The sequence below is a fragment of the Budorcas taxicolor genome, chromosome 6, assembly GCF_023091745.1.
Source record: "Budorcas taxicolor isolate Tak-1 chromosome 6, Takin1.1, whole genome shotgun sequence".
In the NCBI taxonomy this organism is placed as follows: domain Eukaryota; kingdom Metazoa; phylum Chordata; class Mammalia; order Artiodactyla; family Bovidae; genus Budorcas; species Budorcas taxicolor.
Genome location: NC_068915.1, coordinates 48,361,401 through 48,388,675, shown reverse-complemented (window position 1 = coordinate 48,388,675; position 27,275 = coordinate 48,361,401).

Sequence of the window (27,275 nt, the reverse complement as noted above, 5' to 3'; positions counted from 1 at the left end):
GTATTTGATCTCCTTTTCCCCCTATCTTTTCTTCACCTTAAACTTATCTCTCACTTTTATTTTCACATGGTTTGCTTTTTTTAAAGTCTTGTCTGAGCTTTGTATGCTATAGAAGCTGAAGAAAATATTAGCTGAAAATCACTAGTTCTGGTACAGTTTTATTCCAAAGTAAGATGATGTTGTTATCTGAGAATTTGAGTTGGAAATCCATGATTTCTGGATGTGCCCTTCCCCAGCTGGACCCAGAAAAGCCTTCTCTGGGAACTCCAAATCATGGGAAAAAAAGCAATTTACACAGGAAAATTCTTCTCCCTAAGGAATTTGGCATTGAGGAGTGATTTAATACACCTTAGCTGTGTTTGTAACAATCTTAAGAGTGCTTTATATACACATAACTACATTTACAAACTTGGATTTACTTTATAATTAATTCCTCACAATTAAATATTTTATTGCACCACCTATGGCAAATAGATGCAGAAACAATGGAAACTGTGACAAACTTTATTTTCTTGGGCTCCAAAATCACTGAAGAGGGTGTTGCAGCCATGAAGTTAAAAGACGCATGCTCCTTGGAAGAAAAGCTATGACTAAGCTAGAGAACATATTAAAAAGCAGAGACATTAGTTTGCTGACAAAGGTCTGTCTAGTCAAAGCTTTGATTTTCCAGTGGTCATGTATGGATGTGAGAGTTGCACTGTAAAGAAAGCTGAACACCGAAGAATTGATGCTTTGGAACTGTGGTGTTGAAGACTCTTGTGAGTCCCTTGGACAGCAAGGGGATCCAACCAGTCCATCCTAAAGGAAATCAGTCCTGAATAATCACTGGAAAGACTGATGCTGAAGCTGAAGCTCCGATACTTTGGCCATCTGATGCGAAGAAATGACTCATTTGAAAAGACTCTGATGCTAGGAAAGATTGAAGGCAGGAGGAGAAGGGGACGACAGAAGATGAGATGGTTGGATGGCATCACCAACTTAATGGACATGAGTTTGAGCAAGCTCTGGAAGTTGGTGATGGACAGGAAGTCCTGGTGTGCTGCAGTCCATGGGGTCACAAAGATTCAGACACGACTGAGTGACTGAACTGAGCTGAACTGACTCCCACTGAGCAGAAGTGCATAAACAAATCGCTTATTTTATATTCTCCCATATTGTCTATGTAAACAAATTGAAAATATTAATGTTTTAAAATCTAGCACAGAAATAATAATCAATTTTTATAAGCCTGATCAATTGTTGAGGCATTGTTGTAAAGCAGTAGTATCAGTGAGACAAGCCATTATAAAATAGATTTCACATCCATTAACTTTCAATTAATATTGCTGTTAAGCCAAGGAGAATAGTAGAAAAGTGAAAAGGAACTAATAATTATTCAGTATTAAAATTCAGCTAACCACTAAAAGTAATGATCTGTCACTAATAATGTATAATAAAAATTTCTATATTTAAAATAACAGTGAAGACTTACTGAGAGCTTATTATGTGCCAGGTACTGTTTCAAATAGTAACATATCTAATAATAACTAATTTACTAATGCTCATAATAACTCTAATTTTATGAAAAAAACTGAGACACAAGAAATAAGTAACTTGCCTAAGATCACACAGCTAGTCTTGATGGAGTTAAGAATCATACCCAGGATGCGTTATTACACATTCTTTTCCATTAACTCTTCTTTTTCCCTGCTTCATACTGACTCATATCTGTACAGATACACACACACACAAGGCAGAACAATTTATATTTTTGCCTTATTGGGTTTCTAGCCCCAGAAAAATGTGTCATAATGTAAAAGAATTTCTTCTAAGAAATGAGAGCATATTGAGGTCACTTCAGATGTTTTCTTGTCTACTTTAAAAAAATAAAAGGTGATTTCATTGAAGACATTGCAAGAATTGTGAACCCAAATTGTTTTGAAAGTCAAAAAAAATAAAAGATGCTGCTAGTCCAGAGTAACCATCATCTTACTATGAAAATGATGCTTTAAGATTCCTATTCCAAGTGATGCAACTGGAAACAAACTCTTACTTTAAAAAAATCTAAAAATAAAAATAACTCTTTCAATTAAATGTGGATAACCTTAATAAAAAGTAACAGTGAAAGTTTGTTGGTGTCAAAAAAAATCTGTTTTGTTATACGATGAAAGATGTAGGCAAGTTTGTGTTTGTTATGTGGCGTTGATCTAGTGAAGACTTATTTTTGTCCTTAAATATATATGAAAAGCATACTAGCATGCAAATTCTTTTAGGAAATGGATTGCAGTCATGTGATGAAAAAAGAAATAAAATGTGTTTTAAAAGGCTCTACATGCATTTTAAAATTTCTTGATTTTCATTTTTATTACCCAAGTCATTACAAGTCTGTATCTACTATAAGTTAGCAAGAAAATCAGTTGATTCTTTTATATCCCTTTCCTGATAGCACAATGACATTAAAGCAGTATGTTTTGACACACTTAGTAACAAGATCAAAGTACATTTTCCTTTGTTTATATTTAGTTGATGGCCTTGACAGTTTGTAGAATTATTGCTTTATTCAAATGAGGAAGACAGCATTGATATATATTTGTATAAAAATATTATATGATATATAAAAGTATGCTAATAAAAGGTGTGCATAAGTAGAAAGAGTGTGTTCCTCAGGTTTTAATACATTTAAAATGCTGTCAAAATATTTTACTTTCTGATTTTTAGATTAAATAATTTTCTATATCTCTCTATGTGCATTAAAGCTCTTTAGAACAGTCTGAAACATAAAAGTCTTAGTCTCCAAGATCTCCTAATATGAATTAATTTCTTATGCTTAGTAGAGTTTACAATTTTTTTAAAGGATTACAGCATTTTTGGAACTTCTGTATCCTAATATAGAAAAACTTACTAACCTAAAATCAAAGATATTATTTAAATTTCTTATTTTTCATCACCACTACTGTCATCATTATCATTATTTTTGCGATAGCAATCAACCATCACCAATTTCATCTTTTATTACAGCTGCTTTTATTTAAGAGCATTACACATTTCTTTCTCCAAACACTTACCCTTCATAAACACATGTGTCCAACTGATTAATATTGGTTTGTCTCACCAAAAGCTGTCTGCTCCTTTCCTTTATGTATTTTAAGAAATAGATTTTGATTCATTCCTCTTCTTCATGTTCACCACAGTTCAAAAGCATCAATTCTTTGGTGCTCAGCTTTCTTCAGAGTCAAATTCTCACATCTATATATGACCCTTGGAAAATCAATAGCCTTGATGAGATGCAACTTTTTTGGCAAAGTAATGTCTCTGCTTTTCAATATGCTATCTAGGTTGGTCATAACTTTTCCTCCAAGGAGTAAGCGTCTTTTAATTTCATGGCTGCAGTCATCATCTGTAGTGATTTTGGAGCCCCCAAAAAATAAAGTCTGACACTGTTTCCACTGTTTCCTCATCTATTTCCCATGAAGTGATGGGACCAGATGCCATGATCTTCATTTTCTGAACGTAGAACTTTAAGCCAACTTTTTCACTCTCCCCTTTCACTTTCATCAAGAGGCTTTTTTGTTCCTCTTCACTTTCTGCCATAAGGGTGGTGTCATCTGCATATCTGAGGTTATTGATATTTCTCCCGGCAATCTTCATTCCAGCTTCTGCTTCATCCATGCCAGCGTTTCTCATGATGTACTCTGTATGTAAGTTAAATAAGCAGGGTGACAGTATACAGCCTTGACGTACTCCTTTTCCTATTTAGAACCAGTCTGTTGTTCCATGTCCAGTTGTAACTGTTGATTCCTAACCTGCATATAGGTTTCTGAAGAGGCAGGTCAGGTGGTCTGGTATTCCCATCTCTTTCAGAATTTTACACAGTTTATTGTGATCCACACAGACAAAGGCTTTGGCATTGTCAATAAAGCAGAAATAGATGTATTTCTGGAACTCTCTTGCTTTTTCCATGATCCAGCGGATGTTGGCAATTTGATCTCTGGTTCCTCTGCCTTTTCTAAAACCAGCTTGAACATCTGGAGTTCATAATTCACGTATTGCTGAAGCCTGGCTTGGAGAACTTTGAGCATTACTTTAATAGACTGTGAGATGAGTGCAATTATGTGGTAGTCTGAGCATTCTTTGGCATTGCCTTTCTTTGGGCTTGGAATGAAAACTGACCTTTTCCAGTCCTGTGGCCACTGCTGAGTTTTCTATATTTGCTGGCATATTGAGTGCAGCACTTTCACAGCATCATCTTTCAAAATTTGCAATAGCTCCACTGGAATTCCATCACCTCCACTAGCTTTGTTTGCAGTGATGCTTTCTAAGGCCCACTTGACTTCACATTCCAGGATATCTCGCTCCAGGTGAGTGATCACACCATCATGATTATCTGGGTCGTGAAGATCTTTTTTGTACAGTTCTGTGTATTCTTGCCACCTCTTCTTAATAATCTGCTTCTGTTAGGTCCATACCATTTCTGTCCTTTATCGAGCCCATATTTGCATGAAATGTTCCCTTGGTATTTCTAATTTTCTTGAAGAGATCTCTAGTCTTTATCATTCTGTTGTTTTCCTCTCTTTCTTTGCATTGATTACTGAGGTAGGCTTTCTTATCTCTTCTTGCTATTCTTTGGAACTCTGCCTTCAGATGCTTATATCTTTCCTTTTCTCCTTTGCTTTTCACTTCTCTTCTTCTCACAGCTATTTGTAAGGCCTCATCAGAAAGCCATTTTTCTGTTTTGCATTTCTTTTCCATGGGGATGGTCTTGATCCCTGTCTCCTGTACAATGTCACGAACCTCCGTCCATAGTTCATCAGGCACTCTATCTATCAGATCTAGACCCTTAAATCTATTTTTTATTTCCAGTTATAATCATAAGGGATTTGATTTAGATCATACCTGAATGCTATCACGGTTTTCCCTACTTTCTTCAACTTAAGTCTGAATTTGGCAATAAGGAGTTCATGATCTGAGCCACAGTCAGCTCCTGGTCTTGTTTTTGTTGACTGTATAGAGCTTCTCCATCTTTGGATGCAGAGAATATAATCAATCTGATTTCGGTGTTTACCATCTGATGATGTCTATGTATAGAGTCTTCTCTTGTGTTATTGGAAAAGGGTGTTTGCTATGACCAGTGCATTTTCTTGGCAAAACTCTATTAGTCTTTGCCCTGCTTCATTCTGTACTCCAAGGCCAAATTTGCCTGTTACTCCAGGTGTTTCTTGACTTCCTACTTTTGCATTCCAGTCCTCTATAATGAAAAGGACATCTTTTTTGGGTGTTAGTTCTAAAAGGTCTTGTAGGTCTTCATAGAACCATTCAACTTCAGCTTCTTCAGCATTGCTGGTTGGGGCATAGACTTGGATAACTGTGATATTGAATGGTTTGCCTTGGAAACGAACAGAGATCATTGTGTCGTTTTTGAGATTGCGTCCAAGTACTGCATTTCGGACTCTTTTGTTGACCATGATGGCTACTCCATTTCTTCTAACGGATTCCTGCGCACAGTAGTCGATATAATGGTCATCTGAATTAAATTCACCCATTCCAGTCCATTTTAGTTCACTGATTCCTATAATGTCGACATTCACTCTTGCCATCTCCTGTTTGACCACTTCCAATGTGCCTTGATTCATGGACCTAACATTCCAGGTTCCGATGCAATATTGCTCTTAACAGCATCAGATCTTGCTTCTATCACCAGTCACATCCACAACTGAATATTGTTTTTGCTTTGGCTCCATCCCTTCATTCTTTCCGGAGTTATTTCTCCAATGATCTCCAGTAGCATATTGGGCACCTACTGACCTGGGGAATTCCTCTTTTGGTATCCTATCATTTTGCCTTTTCATACTGTTCATGGGGTTCTCAAGGCAAGAATACTGAAGTGGTTCACCATTCCCTTCTCCAGTGGACCACAGGGGCCATGATCAGTAAGTCTTTAATCCAATTTTCTGTTGATGGGTAGGGCTCTGTTCCCTTCCTATTATTTAACCTGAAGCCAAACTATGCTGGGGGTAATGAAGATAATGGTCTCTACACGTAGACATCACCAGATGGTAAACACTGAAATCAGATTGATTATATTCTTTGCATCCAAAGATGGAGAAGCTCTATATAGTCAACAAAAACAAGACCAGGAGCTGACTGTGGCTCAGATCATGAACTTCTTCTAAAGGTCCCATGCAAACACTCAGGTACTCAGTGCCCTCAACCCTACAGCAGGCTACTGCCAACCCACACCTCTGTCAGAGACTTCTGGACCCTCACAGGCAAGTCTGGGTCAGTCTCTTGTGGGGTCACTGCTCCTTTCTCCTGGGTCCTCGTCCACACAGAGTTTTGTTTGTGCCCTCCAAGAGTCTGGTTCCCAGACCTGTGTAAGTTCTGGCAGCTGCATGGTGAGGTCAGTGGAGACCTCCTCCAAGAGGGCTTATGCCATACCTAGGTCTACTGCACCTAGAGTCCCTATAACAACAAACTGGAAAATTCTTAAAGAGATGGGAATAACAGACCACTAACCTGCCTCCTGAGAAATATGTGTGCAGGTCAGGAAGCAACAGTTAGAACTGAACATGGAACAGACTGGTTCTAAATAAGGAAAGGAGTACGTCAAGCCTGTATATTGTCACCTTGCTTATTTAACTTATATGTAGAGTACACCATGAGAAATGCTGGACTGGATGAAACACAAGGTGGAATCAAGATTGCTGGGATAAATATCAATAATCTCAGATATGCAGATGACACCACACTTATGACAAAAAGAGAAGAAAAATTAAAGAGCCTCTTGATGAAAGTGAAAGAGGAGTGAAAAAGTTGGCTTAAAACTCAACATTCAGAAAACGAAGATCATGGCATCTGGTCCCATCACTTCATGGCAAATAGATCGGGAAACAATGGAAACAGTGAGAAACTTTATTTTGGGGAGGCTCCAAAATCGCTATAGAGTGTGACTGAAGCCATGAACTTAAAAGACGCATGCTCCTTGGATGAAAAGTTATGACTAACTTAGACAGCATATTAAAAAATAGAGACATTACTTTGCCAACAAAGTTCCATCTAGTCAAAGCTATAGTTTCTCCAGTAGTCATGGATGGATGTGAGAGTTGGACTATAAAGGAAGCTGAGAGCTGAAGAATTGATGCTTTTGAACTGTGGTGTTGGAGAAGACTCCTGTGAGTCCCCTGGACTGCAAGGAGATCCAACCAGTCCATCCTAAAGGAAATCAGTCCTGAATATTTAGTGGAAGGACTGATGCTAAAGTTGAAACACCAATACTATGGCCACCTGATGAGAAAAGCTGACTCATTTGAAAAGACCCTGATGCTGGGAAAGATTGAAGGCAGAGAAGAAGGGGATGAGAGAGGATGAGATGCTTGGATGGCATTACCAAGCTCAATGGACATGAGCTTGAGTATACTCTAGGAGTTGGTGATGGACAGGGTGGCCTGACATACTGCAGTCCATGAAGTCGCAAAGAGTCAGACATGACTGAATGACTGAACTGAACTGATATCAGTCTTAAGGGATTAGGATATGACAACAAAATGTTTATATACATGTCTTTTAATTTGAATCTGCAAGATTCACTATCAATATTAGAGATAGGGGGCTGAACCCAGATGCTTAGCTATAAATTTGTGCCAGAATTTTCCAGTTCTATATTTCTGGAATTCTTATAACAACATACCAGTTTAATCAGTTTGAAACTGACTTTTAGGTGCTAGTTGATTAGTTGACCAGTTCACCATAAAGGTTAAACTAGAATCATAAAATAGGTCATGTTCTATAATCTGCAATAACTCCTGAAGAGTGTCATTCTTTATCATTGACAAGTGAACGAATGACAAGTCTCTAAATCTTTGTCTTCTTTTTGCTCTTCTCTGAAAGAAAATGAAATTGCTTGAAAAATTCAGTGAACATGCTCTATTACTAGGCAGTCTTCGGTTAAAATTGTGTTATAATGCAAAAGAATATGGAATGGTAAATGTGAATCTTTATACTGCATTAAATAACATTTTATGAACAAAAATACAGCATATAACATTGTAGCACAGAGGAAGAACATGAGAATGTGGAATAAGATGTAATTTATTTTCTTAAAATGGCTGTTGTCTATTATATCTCAGTTCTATATCTCTTTATAATAGATATTTTTATTAGACATTTATCTTTCATCACTTCCTGACATAATGTACATCTTGTGATTTCCAATTTTATCACACAATAAACTTTATGTTCTCAAAAATAACATGAGTTAGAATTGACTAAAAATAATCCACAGTATTACCATAGATGTTTCAAACTAAAAAACTGATTCTTTAAACTGCAACTGGCTATAGAAAATTGATTTTAGAGGACCTTGAAGGATTCTCCTGAAACAATCTCAAGACATTTCACAGATTTTATTTATACTTAAATAACAGATAATTTGTTAAGATCATTACAGGAAAATGAGGACAAGACAAAAAAGATTTCTGCTTGTATTTCATTTTGGGGGGGGCAGTTTTCTTCATATTAATAATTGTGCTTAATAACAATATAAAATTTCAAAGCATCTCATAAAATGATACTTTACTTAAATCTACCAAATTTGATCATTTTTGCCCCATCTGCTAAATGTCTTCTTTTCCCTAACTTTGCCTTTACAATCATCATCACTATCATGTTACTAAAAACTTCTAAACTCCTGTTTCATCTAAAATGCTTTACCAGTAAAGAAATACAATCTGCCTTATCCCTCTTATTCAGTCCTGAAATACCTATGGATCTTTCCTCCTAATCTTCTCTTACAAAACGAACTAAAATTATGCACTTTTCTATTCTTGACATACTTGATTATTTTATAAAATTAATAACAACAAATAAGCATTGTTTTGCCTATAGATGACCTATCTGGATACAGGACAGATTGACTCTATCAGATTTGATAAACAATTTATGGAAATTAATCATATAGACCTTATACCCATTCTTCTGTGAGGACAATTTTTAAAAAAGCTTATCTGAGTGACAAATTATTAGCTTTAGCATCTGAAAAAGTCATGTCCTTGTTGACTTTTTTTTTTTTCTGTCTCTGCCATTATCTAAAGTCAAATTCAGTTTAACATCTGTAGTAGTATAAATCCACTGCAAGTGGCCTGATGCTATAGAGAGTTTTTGAATAAATATTTTACTGCAACTCTACACAATTCAAAGAGGAATCTTGTGTTAGACAATGAGGGTTTGAATTCCTGATCCAGAGAACTAGCTTTGTTGCCATGAGCACCAAGATGTACAGTGATAATAACAACAGCATCAACTTAATCAATTTATAAGGTAACATTTAGCACATTGCTTGGCACATAATACTTAAATGTCAGTTGTTGCTTTAATGACCAAAGATAGAAAAGGCTGTCAATAAATGGAATGCTTTACATATAAATATATTACCATATTCATTTTTACTATTTCATACATATATATACATATATATATATATATCCTAAACTGAAAACTAAACTGAGCGACTGCACTGAACTGAACTGAAACTGAAAACTGCTACAGGGCAGAGATAAACCTTAAACTCTTCCTACAACCTATCTAACACAATCTCTGTAACTAATTTCTTTGTTGTTGTTCAGTCACTCAGTCGTGCCCATCTCTTTGCTATCCCATGTACTGCAGCACACCGGGTTTCTCTGTCCTTCACCATCTCCTGGAGTTTGCTCAAACTCATGTCTATCGAGTTGCTGATGCCAACCAACCATCTCATCCTCTGTTGTGCCCCTCTCCTCTTCCCTTCAATCTTTCCCACCATCAGGGTCTTTTCAAATGAGTCAGTTCTTTGCATCAGTAGTATTGGAATTTCAACTTCAGCATCAGTCCTTCCAATGAATCCTCAGGACTGATGTCCTTTAGGATTGACTGGATTGATCTCCATGTATTTCAAGGGACTCTCAAGAGTCTTCTCCAACACCACAGTTTAAAAACATCAATTCTTTGGCACTCAGCTTTCTTTATGTTCCAACTCTCACATCCATACATGACTACTGGAAAGATCATAACTTTGACTAGATGGACGCTTGTCAGCAAAGTAATATCTCTACTTTTTAATACACTGTCTAGGTTGGTCATAGATTTTCTTCCAAGGAGCATGCATCTTTTAATTTCATGGCTGCAGTCACCCTCTGCAGTGATTTTGGAGCCCAAGAAAATAAAATTTTTCACTGTTTCCATTGTTTCCTCATATATTTGCCATGAGTGATGGGACTGGATGCCATAATCTTAGTTTTTTGTAACTAAGAAATTAGTAACTTTCTTACCAATAATTTTTATAGATTATGATGTGAACAGATACACAAAACCAACTTTTTTTCCCCCAAGAAACTGTAGTTTTAGAGAACATAGTCTATATGATATTCTGTAAAAGAAACCCTTTGGTACATTTCCAAGGAAGATATATCACCTAACATTACTACAGAACTCCACTTTGTATATTTAACGTTACCAGTGTCATATTAAAACCTCACATTCAATGTTATGAACTCAAGCTATTTTTATAAATATATTTTAAGTATGTATCTGTTACTAGATTCAAAGTTAAGAAAAAACTCTCAGAAAAGCAGGATAGTAAGAGCAAAATAATTGCTTGAACAGACAAGATTTTTCATCATATAGTGTCATGAAAACTGGTGTAGAATTTAAAAATTCTGGCAGAGAGCCAAAGGGTTTGCAATAACAATGAGTTCTAGTTAGTTTAAACATTAAATTGGCAGTGTTTTGGAATATTTTTATTGTTTCAGTGAAATATACCATTTATTATTTGAAATTAATTATCAGAAACAAACCTCATAATACTTTTACACATAATTGAATACCAGTACTAAATAACCATAAGAAATTTTATTTTGAAACTCAAAGAAACCAAGATTTTATTTTAAAGCTTTCTTAAAACATAGCATATGGCTACAAATAGCCAGACCTTTATGGTGCACCAGCATTTTTAAATATGCCTTGTATATACTTGAAAGAGTAAAACCCATTCTAGAGGGTATGAGATACAAAATTTCACTCTCAATTTATTAAGTAAAGTTATTTTTAAGAAGACACAGAAGAACTGTACAAAAAAGATCTTCATGACCCAGGTAATCATGATGGTGTAATCACTCATCTAGAGCCAGACATCCTGGAATGTGAAGTCAAGTGGGTCTTAGGAAGCATCACTATGAACAAAGCTAGGGGAGGTGATGGAATTCCAGTTGATATATTTCAAATCCTGAAAGATGATGTTGTGAAAGAGCTGCACTCAATATCCCAGCAAATTTGGAAAGCTCAGCAGTGGCCACAGGACTGGAAAAGATCAGTCTTCATTCCAAGCCCAAAGAAAGGCAATGCCAAAGAATGCTCAAACTACCGCACAATTGCACTCATCTCACATGCTAGTAAAGTAACGCTCAAAATTCTCCAAGCCAGGCTTCAGCAATACTTGAACTGTGAACTTCCAGATGTTCAAGCTGGTTTTAGAAAAGGCAGAGGAACCAGAGATCAAATTGCCAACATTCTCTGGATCATGGAAAAAGTAAGAGAGTTCCAGAAATACACCATTTCTGCTTTATTGACTATGCCAAAGCCTTTGTCTGTGTGGATCACAATAAACTGTGTAAAATTCTGAAAGAGATGGGAATACCAGACCACCTAACCTGCCTCTTGAGAAATCTGTATGCAGGTCAGGAAGCAAGAGTTAGAACTGGACATGGAACAACAGACTGGTTCCAAATAGGAAAAGGAGTACATCAAGGCTGTATACTGTCACCCTGCTTATTTAACTTCTATGCAGAGTACATCATGAGAAACACTGGACTGGAAGAAACACAAGCTGGAATCAAGATTGCTGGGAGAAATATCAATAACCTCAGATACGCAGATGACACCGCCTTATGGCAGAAAGTGAAGAGGAACTAAACAGCCCCTTGATGAAAGTGAAAGGGGAGAGTGAAAAAGTTGGCTTAAAGCTCAACATTCAGAAAACAAAGATCATGGCATCTGGTCCCATCACTTCATGGGAAATAGATGTGGAAACAGTGGAAACAGTGTCAGACTTTATTTTTTGGGGCTCCAAAATCACTGAAGATGGTGACTGCAGTCATGAAATTAAAAGATGCTTACCCCTTGAAAGGAAGTTATGACCAACCTAGATAGCATATTCAAAAGCAGAGACATTACTTTGCCGACTAAAGTCCATCTAGTCAAGGCTATGGTTTTTCCTGTGGTCATTTATGGATGTGAGAGTTGGAGTGTGAAGAAGGCTGAGCGCTGAAGAATTGATGCTTTTGAACTGCGGTGTTGGAGAAGACTCTTGAGAATCCCTTGGACTGCAAGGAGATCCAACCAGTCCATTCTGAAGGAGATCAGTCCTGGGATTTCTTTGGAAGGAATGATGTTAAAGCTGAAGCTCCAGTACTTTGGCCACCTCATGCGAAGAGTTGACTCATTGGAAAGGACTCTGATGCTGGGAGGGATTGAGGGCAGGAGGAGAAGAGGACGACAGAGGATGAGATGCCTGGATGGCATCACGGACTCAATGGACATGAGTCTGAGTAAACTCTGGGAGTTGGTGATGAACAGGGAGGCCTGGCATGCTGCGATTCATGGGGTCACAGAGTCGGATATGACTGAGTGACTGAACTGAACTGAACTGAACTGTATATACTTGAAAGAGTAAAACCCATTCTGGAGGGTGTGAGATACAAAATTTCTCTCTCGATTTATTAAGTAAAGTTATTTTTAGTTTCCTATAAATTTTACTTTTTTTTCAACAGACTTGGAAAGTCTATAATTATTTTAGATACTAACTTCACTTAGTACTTAAAATAGAAAAGTAAAGCAAAAGTTCTAAGATATTAGTGGTATTTGGGGCTTATTTGGAAGATATAATAGCTGAAAGTATCCTAAGATTAATTTCTAAGCTTTTTCAAACTTCTCCCAATTATATTCAAAAGCACACACACATAATTTTAATGTAAAGTTGTGGGAAAGATCTATCTTAAGCATTAAAGAAGCTAAACTATAAACTACTTAAATATTATTGTAATATTTACATCTTATTTTTAGAGTAGTAGTTTGGCTGCTAAGTTCTGTCCAACTCTTGTGACCCAATGGACTGTAGCCTGCTAGGCTTGTCTGTCCATGGTATTCTCCAGGCAAGAATACTGGTGTGGTTTGCCATTTCCTTCTCAAGGGGATCTTCCTGACCTCAGGACTGAACCCAGGTATCTTGCATTTTAGGCAGATTCTTTACCAACTGAGCTACCAGAGAAGAGTACGAAGACAAATAATGTAAAATAACTCTCTAAAAATGTCATTCAGACCTGAAAACATTTCAAAGCCATAAAAGATTAAATTTTATAAAAATTTTACTTAGGCTTTATTTTAAGAAAAATTCATGCAATGAACTATTCAGTCTGTTTTATCTTAATCTGAACTATATCAAATTGTATTTGAAATCCCAAGGCTCTAGAAGTGATAAGTCTGGTAATAATTTACTTTCCATAAAAATTCTATGATGCTGATATCATATAGTGTTACCTACATTCTTAAATTATCAGCTTCTCTATCAGCTGGCTTTTCTTGCATTATAAATCACCTCAAAATTTAATGGTTTAAGAAAATAAGATGTATTCATTTCATCAGTCAGTTCAGTTCAGTTGCTCAGTCATGTACAACTCTTTGCAACCCTATGGACTGCAGCACACCAGCCCTCCCTATCCATCACTAACTCCTAGAGCTGCCCAAACTCATGTCCATCGAGTTGGTGATGCCATCCAAGCATCTCATCCTCTGTCATCCCTTTCTCCTCCTGCCTTCACTCTTTCCCAGCATCAGGGTCTTTTCCAGTGAGTCAGTTCTTCCCGTCAGGTGGCCAAAGAATTGGAATTTCAGCTTCAGCATCAGCCCTTCCACTCATTATTCAGGACTGATCTCTTTTAGGATGGACTGGTTGGATCTCCTTACAGTCCAAGGGACTCTCAAGAGTCTTCTTTCTTTAGAATCCAACTCACATCCATACTATTTATCTTCTATTTAGTTGACAGTTCTATTTAGTTCATAGTTCAGAGAAATAGCAAGTTAGCCAGTTAGCCTGGACTCAACAAGGCAGTTCTGCTGGTTTGAGCCAGGCTCGAATGATCTTGGCTGGGCTTCAGTCTTGTATCTGCATAAGGGTGCCAGCTCCACTGGGAGCTAGCTGAGAGTCAACTGGGAGTCTTGAGCTTTACTCCCCAGGGTCACTCATTTTCCAGAAATCTAGTTTGGCCTGTCCACAACACCAGTAAGAAATCTCTTTTCAAGTCTCTGCTTTCATCAATTTTGCTACTGTCCCTAGTGACTCAGATAGTAAAGAATCTGGCAGCAATACAAGATCCCCAGTTTCAATCCCTGGCTCAGGAAGATCCCCTGGAAAAGGGAATGGCAATCGACTGCAGTGTTCTTGCCTGGAAAATTCCATGGACAGAGGTGCCCAGTGGCCTACAGTCCATGGGGTCGCAAAGAGACACAGCTGAATGACTAATACACTTTATTGATCAAACAAAGTCACTTGTCAAGCCTAGAATCAATGTGGGAAAGTTTCCCTAAGATGGAGCTAAGGGGTGGCTAGGATAAGTTGGGGACCATAATTGCAACAATCTACAATAGCCATTTGAACATTTTTATTTGAATGCCAGAAACCAGTAAATCAAAAATTATTGAAAAAATGAAGATTTGGTACCACAGAGAATTTCATATATTGGATTGTTCTTAGTAGATGATTGATAAATGTTGGCAGATTGAAGTGAGTTTTTATGAAGGGCATAAATTAACAAAGCATGTTACAAAACTACTTTCAACTAGAGTGAAAACAATGATCATGGCAACCAATTCATTATTAGAATGATGATAGGGGTAAAACAAAAAAGGAATGGAATTAAAAGATAGCTAATTGAGAATCTTAAATTCTAGGTACAGATTTGAATTGATTGAGAAAGGTTACTGAAGTAAGTTATTAAAAATATTGGATAGAAAAAAGTTGATTATTGATTAAATAAATATAGAATATAAATTTTGGATTGGGGGATCAGTCACACTGGATAAAAGTAGACTTGAAAAATTGTTATTAACATAAATTTCATAATTACAGAGCTTATATATGTTTTTATTTATTATACCCCATTGATACCTTTATGTTTAGTGAGGTGCTTGGCATAAATTCAGAACTGATAATTATTTTTATTGACTTAACTAATTAAATAGTTTTATTTTATTTCATTTTATATTTTTATTTTATGCAAATATTGGGTTCAGTTTTCATTACCAGGCTTGATGTAAAGTTCAGTATTAGTCATCTTTGAACTCTTTATCCAAATGCATGAAATCATATGTGTCTCAAAAGAATGAGAACTGAGCCTGGATCTTAGTCCATGATGGTATACTTGGTTGATATACTTTGGTGTACTTGATATACTTTGGTTGCAAAATGCTGCCAAACTAGTCCTCAGTAAACTGTCAGTGCTTCACAGGGCAAGCAATTGAGATGTCTTTCGAGAAATCCTACTCTCTGGCTGTAGGCTCTAACAAGGGACCACTGATTCTGTCTACAAGGCAAGGAGCTTAGTACACAAAGCCTGTCCACACCCACCTAAGATAGGTATAAGGATGAAGACAGAGATGGTGGCCAGGAAATGATGTTGAATTCAGATAGGACAATGGTAGTGGAGATAGAGGAAATTTTATGTACATGTGCATGCTCAGTCATTCAGTTGTGCCTCACTGTTTGTGACACCAGGGACTGTAGCTCACCAGGCTCCTCTGTCCATGGGATTTTCCTAGCAAGAATACTGGAGTGCGTTGCCATTTTCTCCTCCAGGGGAACTTCTCAACCCAGGGATCAAACCTGCATCTCCTGCATTGGTGGGAGGTTTCTTTACAACTGAGCCACCTGGAAAGCTCATAGTGGGAATTAGATGGGTGCAAAATATGTCTTGGGATTGGAGCTAGTAACAGTTTCTGATTGCTTCAATGTGTATGACAGTGAAAATAAGAATTGCCCAAGGTCCTGGATCTGGACACTCAACTGGATTAGAAGGTTGTTTACTCACATGGGAAACAAGAAGGTAACAGGAACAGGTATGAAAAAGATTAAGAGTTTGACTTTGTGTCTGTGTAATCTGAATTACAATTTAGGGAGTCAAATGGAATTGCTGTGTAGGCAAATGCATAGTGGAGTTGGGCTTCCCAAAGTGGTGCAGTTGATAAAGAATCTGCCTGCCAATGCAGAAGACACAAGAGATGTGGGTTCAATCCCTGGGCGGGAAGATCCCCTGGAGTAGGAAATGGCAACCCACTCCAGCGTTCTTGCCAGGAAACATTGACAGACGGAGGATTCTGGTGGGCTGCAGACCATGGGGTTGCAAAGAGTTGGACACAACTGAGCACACATGTAAGAACATATTGGAGTTAGATGACAGGGAGCTGGTTTGGGCTGGAGTTATACATTTTCATCCTTATCATTATATAGTCACCTGAAGTATAAGCACCTGGAAGGCAGGAACAAAGGGCTACATATTTTTGCTCTATTCACAATGCTTGCCATTTTTAATACCATACTAACGTGGTCACCAAATGTCTTAGGCCAACAGTGTAACTGTTAAGGGTACGCATTGGTAAACTCAGACAGTCTGTAGTTGTGGGTGACTAGATCGGTTCTGTCAACTTTGGAGAGATGCACAGGAGCCAGGCACAGCTGGTTTCACCTTAGCTTGTTCAGCAGGAAAGAGATCCTATCCTTTTTCCTATTTTTACAGAAACTTTGTAAAAGTGCTTGTGATATTTGTCTGAGTTTCTGCCATTTGTTTTAATGAAAATGACTTTGTTTTCCATTAGAAAGACAGCATGGTTTCAGTTGTCCAGAGAAATTATAAACCAATGTTGATATTACTAGTTAATTCCATAAGAAATAGAATATTCCACAATTCCTGTTCATGAGAAACAAAGCCACTAGACCAAGGAAACCTATAGCCAGTAAACCCTAGAGGTACTGAGGTCTTCAACAGACAATTCTGTTTTTCTCTCCACAAGATAAGGTAAAATATTTATTGACACTATTTATTGGGTATGGATACCTATTTTATGCCCATCAGTTCATAAGTGCACATGAAAGTGAAAGCCACTCAGGCATTCTGACTTTTGTAACCCCAGTGACTGTACAGTCCATGGAATTCTCCAGGCCAGAATACTGCAGTGGTTCAGTTCACTTGAGTCGCTCAGTCATGTCCAACTCTTTGCAACTCCATGAATCACAGCATGCCAGGCCTCCCTGTCCATCACCAACTCCTGGAGTTCACTCAAATTCATGTCCATCGAGTTGGTGATGCCATCCAGCCATCTCATCCTCTGTCATCCTCTTCTCCTGCCCCCAATCCCTCCCAGCATCAGAGTCCTTTCCAATGAGTCAACTCTTCACATGAGGTAGCCAAAGTACTGGAGTTTCAGCTTTAGCATCATTCCTTTCAAAGAAATCCCAGGACTGATCTCCTTCAGAATGGACTGGTTGGATCTCCTTGCAGTCCAAGGGATTCTCAAGAGTCTTCTCCAACACCGCAGTTCAAAAGCATCAATTCTTCGGTGCTCAGCTTTCTTTACAGTCCAACTCTCACATCCATACATGACTACTGGAAAAACCGTAGCCTTGACTGGACTAACCTTTGTTGACAAAGTAATATCTCTCCTTTTGAATATGCTATCTAGGTTGGTCATAACTTTCCTTCCAAGGAGTAAGTGTCTTTTAATTTCATGGCTGAAGTCACCATCTGCAGTGATTTTGGAGCCCCCAAAAAATAAAGTCTGACACTGTTTCCACTGTTTCCACATCTATTTCCCATGAAGTGATGGGACCAGATGCCATGATCTTTGTTTTCTGAATGTTGAGTTTTAAGCCAACTTTTTCACTCTCCTCTTTCACTTTCATCAAGGGGCTGTTTAGTTCCTCTTCACTTTCTGCCATAAGGATGGTGTCATCTGCATATCTGAGGTTATTGATATTTCTCCCAGCAATCTTGATTCCAGCTTGTGTTTCTTCCAGTCCAGCGTTTCTCATGATGCACTCTGCATAGAAGTTAAATAAGCAGGGTGACAGTATACAGCCTTGATGTACTCCTTTTCCTATTTGGAACCAGTCTGTTGCTCCATGTCCAGTTCTAACTCTTGCTTCCTGATCTGCGTACAGATTTCTCAAGAGGCAGGTCAGGTGGTCTGGTATTCCCATCTCTCTCAGAATTATCCACAGTTTTTTATGACCCACACAGTCAAAGGCTTTGGCATAGTCAATAGAGCAGAAATAGACGTTTTTCTGAAACTCTCTTGCTTTTTCCATTATCCAGTGGGTGTTGGCAATTTGATCTCTGGTTCCTCTGCCTTTTCTAAAACCAGCTTGAACATCAGTAATTTCACAGTTCAAGTATTGCTGAAGCCTGGCTTGGAGAAATTTGAGCATTACTTTACTAGTGTGTGTGCAATTGTGCAGTAAGTTTGAGTATTCTTTGGCATTGTCTTTCTTTGGGTTGGAATGAAAACTGACCTTTTCCAGTCCTGTGGCCACTGCTGAGTTTTCCAAATTTGCTGGCATATTGAGTGCAGCACCTTCACAGCATTATCTTTCAGGATTTGAAATAGCTCCACTGGAATTCCATCACCTCCACTAGCTTTGTTCGTAGTGATGCTTTCCAAGGCCCACTTGACTTCACGTTCCAGGATGTCTGCCTCTAGGTGAGTGATCACACCATTGTTATTATCTTGGTCTTGAAGATCTTTTTTGTACACTTCTTCTATGTATTCTTGCCACCTCTTCTTAATATCTTCTGCTTCTGTTAGGTCCAGATCATTTCTGTCCTTTATTGAGCCCATCTTTTCATGAAATATTCCCTTGATATCTCTAATTTTCTTGAAGAGATCTCTAGTCTTTCCCATTCTGTTGTTTTCCTCTATTTCTTTGCATTGATCTCTGAGGAAGGCTTTCTTATCTCTTCTTGCTATTCTTTGGGACTCTGCCTTCAGATGCTTATATCTTTCCTTTTTTCCTTTGCTTTTTGCCTCTCTTCTTTTCACAGCTATTTTTAAGGCCTCCCCAGACAGTCATTTTGCTGTTTTGCATTTCTTTTCCATGGGGATGGTCTTGATCTCTGTCTCCTGTACAATGTCACGAACCTCCGTCCATAGTTCATCAGGCACTCTATCTATCAGATCTAGACCCTTAAATCTATTTCTTACTTCCACTTATAATCATAAGGGATTTGATTTAGGTCATACCTGAATGGTCTAGTGGTTTCTCTTATTTTCTTCAATTTAAGTCTGAATTTGGCAATAAGGAGCTCATGATCTGAGCCACAGTCAACTCCTGGTCTTGCTTTTGCTGACTGTATAGAGCTTCTCCATCTTTAGCTGCAAAGAATATAATCAATCTGATTTTGGTGTTGACTACCTGGTGATGTCAATGTGTAGAGTCTTCTCTTGTGTTGTTGGAAATGGGTGTTTGCTATGACCAGTGTGTTCTCCTGGCAAAACTCTATTAGCCTTTGCCCTGCTTCATTCTGTATTCCACAGGCCAAATTTGCCTGTTCCTCCAGGTGTTTCTTGACTTCCTACTTTTGCATTCTAGTCCCCTGTCATGAAAAGGCCATCTTTTTTTGATGTTAGTTCTAAAAGTTCTTGTAGATCTTCATAGAACCATTCAACTTCAGCTTCTTCAGCATTACTGCTTGGGGCATAGACTTGGATTACTCTCATATTGAATAGTTGCCTTGGAAACAAACAGAGATCATCCTGTTGTTTTTGAGATTGTATCCAAGTACTGCATTTCGGAATCTTTTGTTGACCATGATGGCTACTCCATTTCTTCTAAGCAATTTCCGCCTGTAGTAGTAGCTATAATGGTCATCTGGATAGCCTTTCCCTTCTCCTGGGGATCTCCCCAACCCAGGGGTCATATACAGATCTCCCGCATTGCCGGCAGATTTTTTACCAGCTGAGCCACAAGTGAAGCCCAAGAATATTGGTGTGGGTAGCCAGCCTATGCATTCTCCAGAGGATCTTCCCAACCCAGGAATCAAATCAGGGTCTCCTTCATTGCAGGTGGATCCTTTAGAAACTGAGCTCTCAGGGATGCCCATAAGTACATATATAGTAACCTGTTTCATCTTATTTATCATTATATGAAGGAGTTATAATTATCAACATTTTCCTAGTTAAGAAATAAACTTTGAAAGAGCAGTAACAACAATAAATACTCACCAGTGTCACCCACACAGTTACAGACAGAGATATAATTTTAGCCTGATTGACTCCAAAAACACTGAATCACTGAATGAAACTCCTATGGGGAAATGCTTCTTTATTGAAGTGAAGGGTAGGGAGCAGGGAGGAGTAAGCAGAGAGAGGATGAAACTGTAAAGTGAGGAAACAAAACTTCCCAGAAGACACGCTGCATAAGGCAGTTTGCTATTATTAGCCCACCCTGCCAAATATTCTACTTGATTCTGCCCTTTGGTTTAGTCTTCAACAGATTCTGTGTGCCAAATCCCCTAGGTGAAGCCCTGCACTTCACACTTTCATCACTAGATCATAATACCTATTGTGTATGTGTGTGTGTCTGTGTGTACCTGTGTGCATAGTGCTTTTTGAATTTTTTTATTATTTTTTGTTGAAGGATAATTGCTTTACAGAATTTTGTTGTTTTCCATCAATCCTCAACATGAATCAGCCGTAGGTATACATATATCCCCCTCCCTTTTGAAGCTTCCTCCCATCTCCCTCCCCACCCCACTCTTCTAGGTTGATACAGAGCTTCTGTTTGAGTTTTTTAAGCCATACAGAAAATTCCCTTTCGCTGTCTATTTTACATATGGTAATGTAAGGTTCCATGTTACTCTTTCCATACATCTCACCCTCTCCTCCTCTCTCCCCATGTCCATAAGTCTGTTCTCTATATCGGTTTCTCCCTTGCTGCCCTGTAAATAAATTCTTCAGTATCATTCTTCTAGATTTTGTGTGGATGTGTTAGAATAAGATATTTATCTCTCTCTTTCTGACTAACTTCACTCTGCCTATTTTTTATAGTTTACAGTTCAAAGACTTTTTCAGATCCATAAACACTGTTTACTCTGAAGATCATCTCCCTGCTTTCTGAGGACTCTATAGATGCACCAAAACATGTACTCAGGAAAGAGGCAGTTTTTATTATTTCAAATTGTAAAAATCAACAATTTTTGAGAAAATCACAGCTATCATCTGAAAGTTATATCAAGTTAGTACTCATAATACAGAAAAACATATCGCTCAGAATTGAAGAAGCGCCCCTATAGATAGGTAAGTAATTTTTCAATGCTCACTCACCATTTTGCTATAATACTTGGCCTTAGTTCTCAACCTGTGTAATTACTCTCCTGTTTTGAGTGAAGAAATACAAATTATCCAGAGAGATTCAAACACATTTATTCCAGACCAAAGTTTGGGGCTAACCAATAATTTTACTTCTGTTTATGAGTTAAGAACTAGTTGATATCGAGTGTCCACAAATGGGATCAGCTAGAGCCTAGATTCTCACCTTTTATGTAGGTAGCTGGTGGTGGAATTGACTTTCTGAAAATCTTTAATAGAGAACAGAAGGAAAAAGAGTTAAAGGCTATGTAAGAATAGGGATTCCTTGGTGGATTAGTGTAAAGAATCCACCTGCAATGCAGGAGACAGAGGAAATGAGGGTTCAGTCCCTGGGTTGAGCAGATTGCCTGGAAGAGGAAACGGCAACCCACTCCAGTATTCCTGCCAGGAAAATCCCATGCACAAAGGAGCCTGGTTTACTACAGTCTGTGGGATCGCAAAGAGTCAGACATGACTGAATGACTGAGCACACATACACAAAGAAATGGATAACTTCTCCGGCACTCTTGCATTTCATCCATGAACTCAGTGCAGTGAATAGATTAGCACATTGAGTTTTCAGTTCAGTAGCTGAGGGTTGTTATGAAAGTCAAGTGATACAGATGGTAGGCAATTATTCATGCTGCATCAGAAAACTACTATAAAGACACTATTAAAATATGATTGTTGATTAGTAATCATCATGGTTTCTGTGGGAAAAAAAAAAAAAAAAAAACTTTAGTGAAAATGAAATCCCTGGTGGGGATTGCTAATGCATTAGGCAAAGGGAAGGTTAAGATGTCAATATCATTAACTGTGAGATCAGATGACCTAGATCATCATTTTCCCCTTTCAAAGTCTGTCAGTTTAAACCAGTGCTTTTATTATGATTATATTATTATTATTATTATCCATGTGCATTTCTAATGGATCACAGTACTCATGTAGCCTTGCAGTCACTATATTTCTTCTTTTTTAAAAGTGACCCTTGTTTCCTCCTTGTTAAAGCATTCATTTAATTGGGTATTGCTTTTAAGGGAATTTGAAAATTCATAGAACATAATTTTGCCATTGGTGAACAACCCACATATTGTAACAAAAAATTTCATTGTTAATAATGATAACTTAATGAGAGTTCATTATGAGGTAAATGTAGTCAAACTCGATTCTTGTAGATTAAAGTAGATTATTTCTAACTTTGCACAATAATGTGTCAAGATAGTATGGACTGAATGGTGCCCCCGCCCCAAAATTAATATATTGAAGACCTAACCTCTGATATTTGGAATCAGGACCTGTACGGAGATTGTTCTTGTTGTTTAGTCACTCAGCTGTATCTGACTCTTTGTGACCCCATGGACTGCAGGCAACCATGCTCTTCTGCCCATGGGATTGCCCAGCAAGAATCCTGGAGTGGGTTGCCATTTTCTACTCCAGGGGATCTTCCCAACCAAGGGATCGAACCCACATCTCCTGCATTGGCAGGATGATTTTTTTTACCTGAGTCACCTGGGAAGCCCCTTTCAGGAGACAGATAAGATTAAATAAGGTCATCAAGTTAGGACCCTAAGCCAATAGGACTGGTGTCCTTTTAAGAAGAAGAAGCAGCACTGTAGGTGTGTGCACAAAGAGAAAAAGGCCACATGAGGACACGGAAGAAGGGAGTCAGCTGTGAGCCAAGGAAAGAGGACCTAGGGAAAACAAAAACCAGCCAGCACCTTGATCTTGGATATCCAGCCTCCAGTACTGCAAGAAAATAAATTTCTCCTACTTACTCCATCTGTCGTATTTTGCAATGGCAATCCTCATGCAACTATTTACAAGAACCAGTCTGTGTTTGGTCAATTCCATGCCTTTCTGATTTCATAGCCTGGGTTGACTCACTGTATCTACAAATGCACTTTCAGAGCTGAATTGCTCTAATCAAGTACTAATCAAGTGCTCTTGAGGTATATGGAATTTGGGATAAGGGAGTAAGTATGTAAGTTTTACTCTTGTTTTTTAAATATCATGTTGTTTGATTCTACTTTTCTGACTTTCCCAAGTTTGGGAAGCCCAAGATTCTTGAGTATTTTGAAAGGACTTTGAGTATTTAACTCATACATGTAATGAACTAATATTTCCTTATTACCTACTATGTTCCAAGCATTATTCTATTATTGTGGATGCAATAAATAAGGTATAATACCTCCCTAACTAGCTCTAAGATAACCATCATCCTATAGGAGGGAGAAGCAAAAGAACAAATCATTACTATACTATCTGACAATGAATTAACAGTATGGTCCATGATCTCATTCTAGTTTGCAAACTCTTACTGATCTGCCATGTGATTAGTATAGATTGTGAGAGATAATATTTAGAAATGTCTAGAATTATTTTTGCATAAGAGCAAAATCTAAGCCTTTTGTTTGCTTGTTTTTGTTTTTGTATTTACACAAGTATAGGTCTTGTCTATAATCAGGAGGAAATTAAAAAAGCAAACAAGCATATAAGAAATAGTCCTTGATCACAAATAGATTAGAAGTTCTCTTCTGTGTGATGTCTGTGTTTCCTTCAGCTTGAGGAAGGAAAATGGAAAAAAATTCAAAACTGGCAAGCAATTTACCCATGATTTATCATATATTTTTATTATGTTTACTTTCACTTGGGTCAAAAGGAAATAAATTAATTCTATATTTAGAGTCAGCTATTGAGTATATTTTATTTTAACGTATAAAAAGAAAAAAAAATCAAGGATAATTGTATATAGATCAATAATTTTTTTTTTCTTGTATGGAGGTACCTTTTGTCTCAATAAGGAAAATAAAGTAATTGAGCTTATATAATAATTAGACACCCATCCTTTGACTTAGTTTTACAAAGGCATAAAATGATTACCCAGAAGTCTCTGCTTACAGCTGGCAGGAAGGTGGACCAGTCAAGAGCTGGCTTTGTCTTAAAGGCTAGAGTAAGGTGGAAGCTAGAGTAAGGAAGAAATTTTTCAGTTTAATTCTTTTAGGTAATGTATAGGTTATTCTTTTCTGGATTTACCAAGGTGAGAAAGTTAAAAATTCGTGTGCCTAATCCCGGCCCAGGAGAATTCACTAACATCATATAATCCCGGCCCAGGAGAATTCACTAACATCATATAGGCCATTAGTCATATGCCTCCTGAAGAAAAGAATGTCTGGATTGTGAGAATACCATTTGAAGCCAGGGTAGACATAGTCTTAGAAAGCTGGTTGATGTCACTATTACTCTCTTGAATTTTAAATAGGTTGACTGTAAAGAAATCAAAATAAAAAATTACAAGTGTAATTGAAAAGCTTTCGATAACCTAATCCAGAAAATACCTGGCAACCGAACCGGTACAGTAGGACAATGCAATGTTAAATATAGTTATAAGCTGTATTGTCACAGGGAAAAAATAATTCACCCTTACATATTCATAAGTAGCAAAGTTCAAAAGATGTAACATCACATTTATGTTAATGGAAGAAAATTAATGCTATGTATATATCTAAGAAAAATTACCATAGATATGTAATTACTAATAAACTTTTTTCCTCTTAAATTTTAACAGAAGTTACACTTGAATATGAATTGCTCTTACTATGCAGAATTTCTACTCAGCCTACTCTAATCTAGAAAAGCAATCAGTTTTTGTCAGTTCTATTAAAACACCTCATATTCCACCTGTCCATGAAGTGCAATCAGCTCTCTTCTTTTTTTAATTTCCACTTTTTACAAAGGAGAACCTGGGTAGGTTTTGTGTTTCTTTTTCCTTGGAAAAAATGGGATAGAGTGTAATAACACCCCCGCCCCTATTCCATTACCACATGCGATTTGGTATAAAATCTTTATAGAAAATTTATTAATAAATCATTTTCTCAGAATTGTTCTTCATTTCCCAGATTTTTGGATTTTGTTATGCATTTCCCCATTGGAAAGTTTGTAAAAAAGTCCAATTCAAATTTAAGATATATTTGGTTCCTCTACTAGTTTGTGTATGCTTTTCTGTACAATTGTAGGTATTTTTCTAAGAGAATAGCCTTTTCCATAAATGTTGAGATTTATTTGACTTTGAAATGTTATTATGTTTGAGCAGGACCTTGGCATTCCTAATGTGGCTATAAGAATAGTTTCTTCAAGAAAAGCATCATCAATCATTTCAGTATTTTTATGATTAACTTGAAAAAATATTGACCTATATACAACCCAAATTATTAAAAATTATACTTTAATGTCTATGTTATGTGAAAAATCATGGAAGTAACAGATAACTGTAATTAAACATTATGATGCTTATTTTCATTTTCCCCCTGCTCAATAAACATGAAAAGAAAGAAAGAACACGGTGAAATGGCATGGTGAGTGCAATTAACAAAGAACGATTTTCTTCCATTTAGGAGAAATTATGAAATATAGAGTTCTTCTTTGTTAGAATCTGATCTAGCATCTTGGATCTATCATTTATTTTTTTCTCAAATCTGAAAGATTGCTGATGCTCTTTGAATCTTAAATTGAGACTAATGGGTTACCAGTGTTAATGTGAAACAGTGAGATAAAATGAGCACATGCATTGTTAATTGGAATGTTCTCTGTTTGTGTTGATTTCATTTATTTGGGTTTCTTTTTTTTTTTTTTTTTTATTATTATTTTTTTTTAATTATTATTATTTTTTTTTAATTTTAAAATCTTTAATTCTTACATGTGTTCCCAAACATGAACCCCCCTCCCACCTCCCTCCCCATAACATCTCTGTGGGTCATCCCCATGCACCAGCCCCAAGCATGCTGTATCCTGCGTCAGACATAGACTAGCGATTCAATTCTTACATGATAGTATACATGATAGAATGCCATTCTCCCATATCATCCCACCCTCTCCCTCTCCCTCTGAGTCCAAAAGTCCGTTATAGACAGCTGCGTCTTTTTCCTGTCTTGCATCCAGGGTCGTCATTGCCATCTTTCTAAATTCCGTATATATGTGTTAGTATACTGTATTGGTGTTTTTCTTTCTGGCTTACTTCACTCTGTATAATCGGCTCCAGTTTCGTCCATCTCATCAGAACTGATTCAAATGAATTCTTTTTAACGGCTGAGTAATACTCCATTGTGTATATGTACCACAGCTTTCTTATCCATTCATCTGCTGATGGACATCTAGGTTGTTTCCATGTCCTGGCTATTATAAACAGTGCTGCGATGAACATTGGGGTACATGTGTCTCTTTCAATTCTGGTTTCCTCGGTGTGTATGCCCAGCAGTGGGATTGCTGGGTCATAAGGGAGTTCTATTTGCAATTTTTTAAGGAATCTCCACACTGTTCTCCATAGTGGCTGTACTAGTTTGCATTCCCACCAACAGTGTAGGAGGGTTCCCTTTTCTCCACACCCTCTCCAGCATTTATTGCTTGCAGATTTTTGGATCGCAGCCATTCTGACTGGTGTGAAGTGGTACCTCATTGTGGTTTTGATTTGCATTTCTCTGATAATGAGTGATGTTGAGCATCTTTTCATGTGTTTGTTAGCCATCCGTATGCAAAACACTCTCAGACATAAATCACAGCAGGATCCTCTATGATCCACCCCCCAGAATTCTGGAAATAAAAGCAAAAATAAACAAATGGGATCTAATTAAAATTAAAAGCTTCTGCACAACAAAGGAAAATATCAGCAAGGTGAAAAGACAGCCTTCTGAATGGGAGAAAATAATAGCAAATGAAGCAACTGACAAACAACTAATCTCAAAAATATACAAGCAACTTATGCAGCTCAATTCCAGAAAAATAAATGACCCAATCAAAAAATGGGCCAAAGAACTAAATAGACACATCTCCAAAGAAGACATACGGATGGCTATTTGGGTTTCTTGAAGTTCATTTCTAATTCTTCT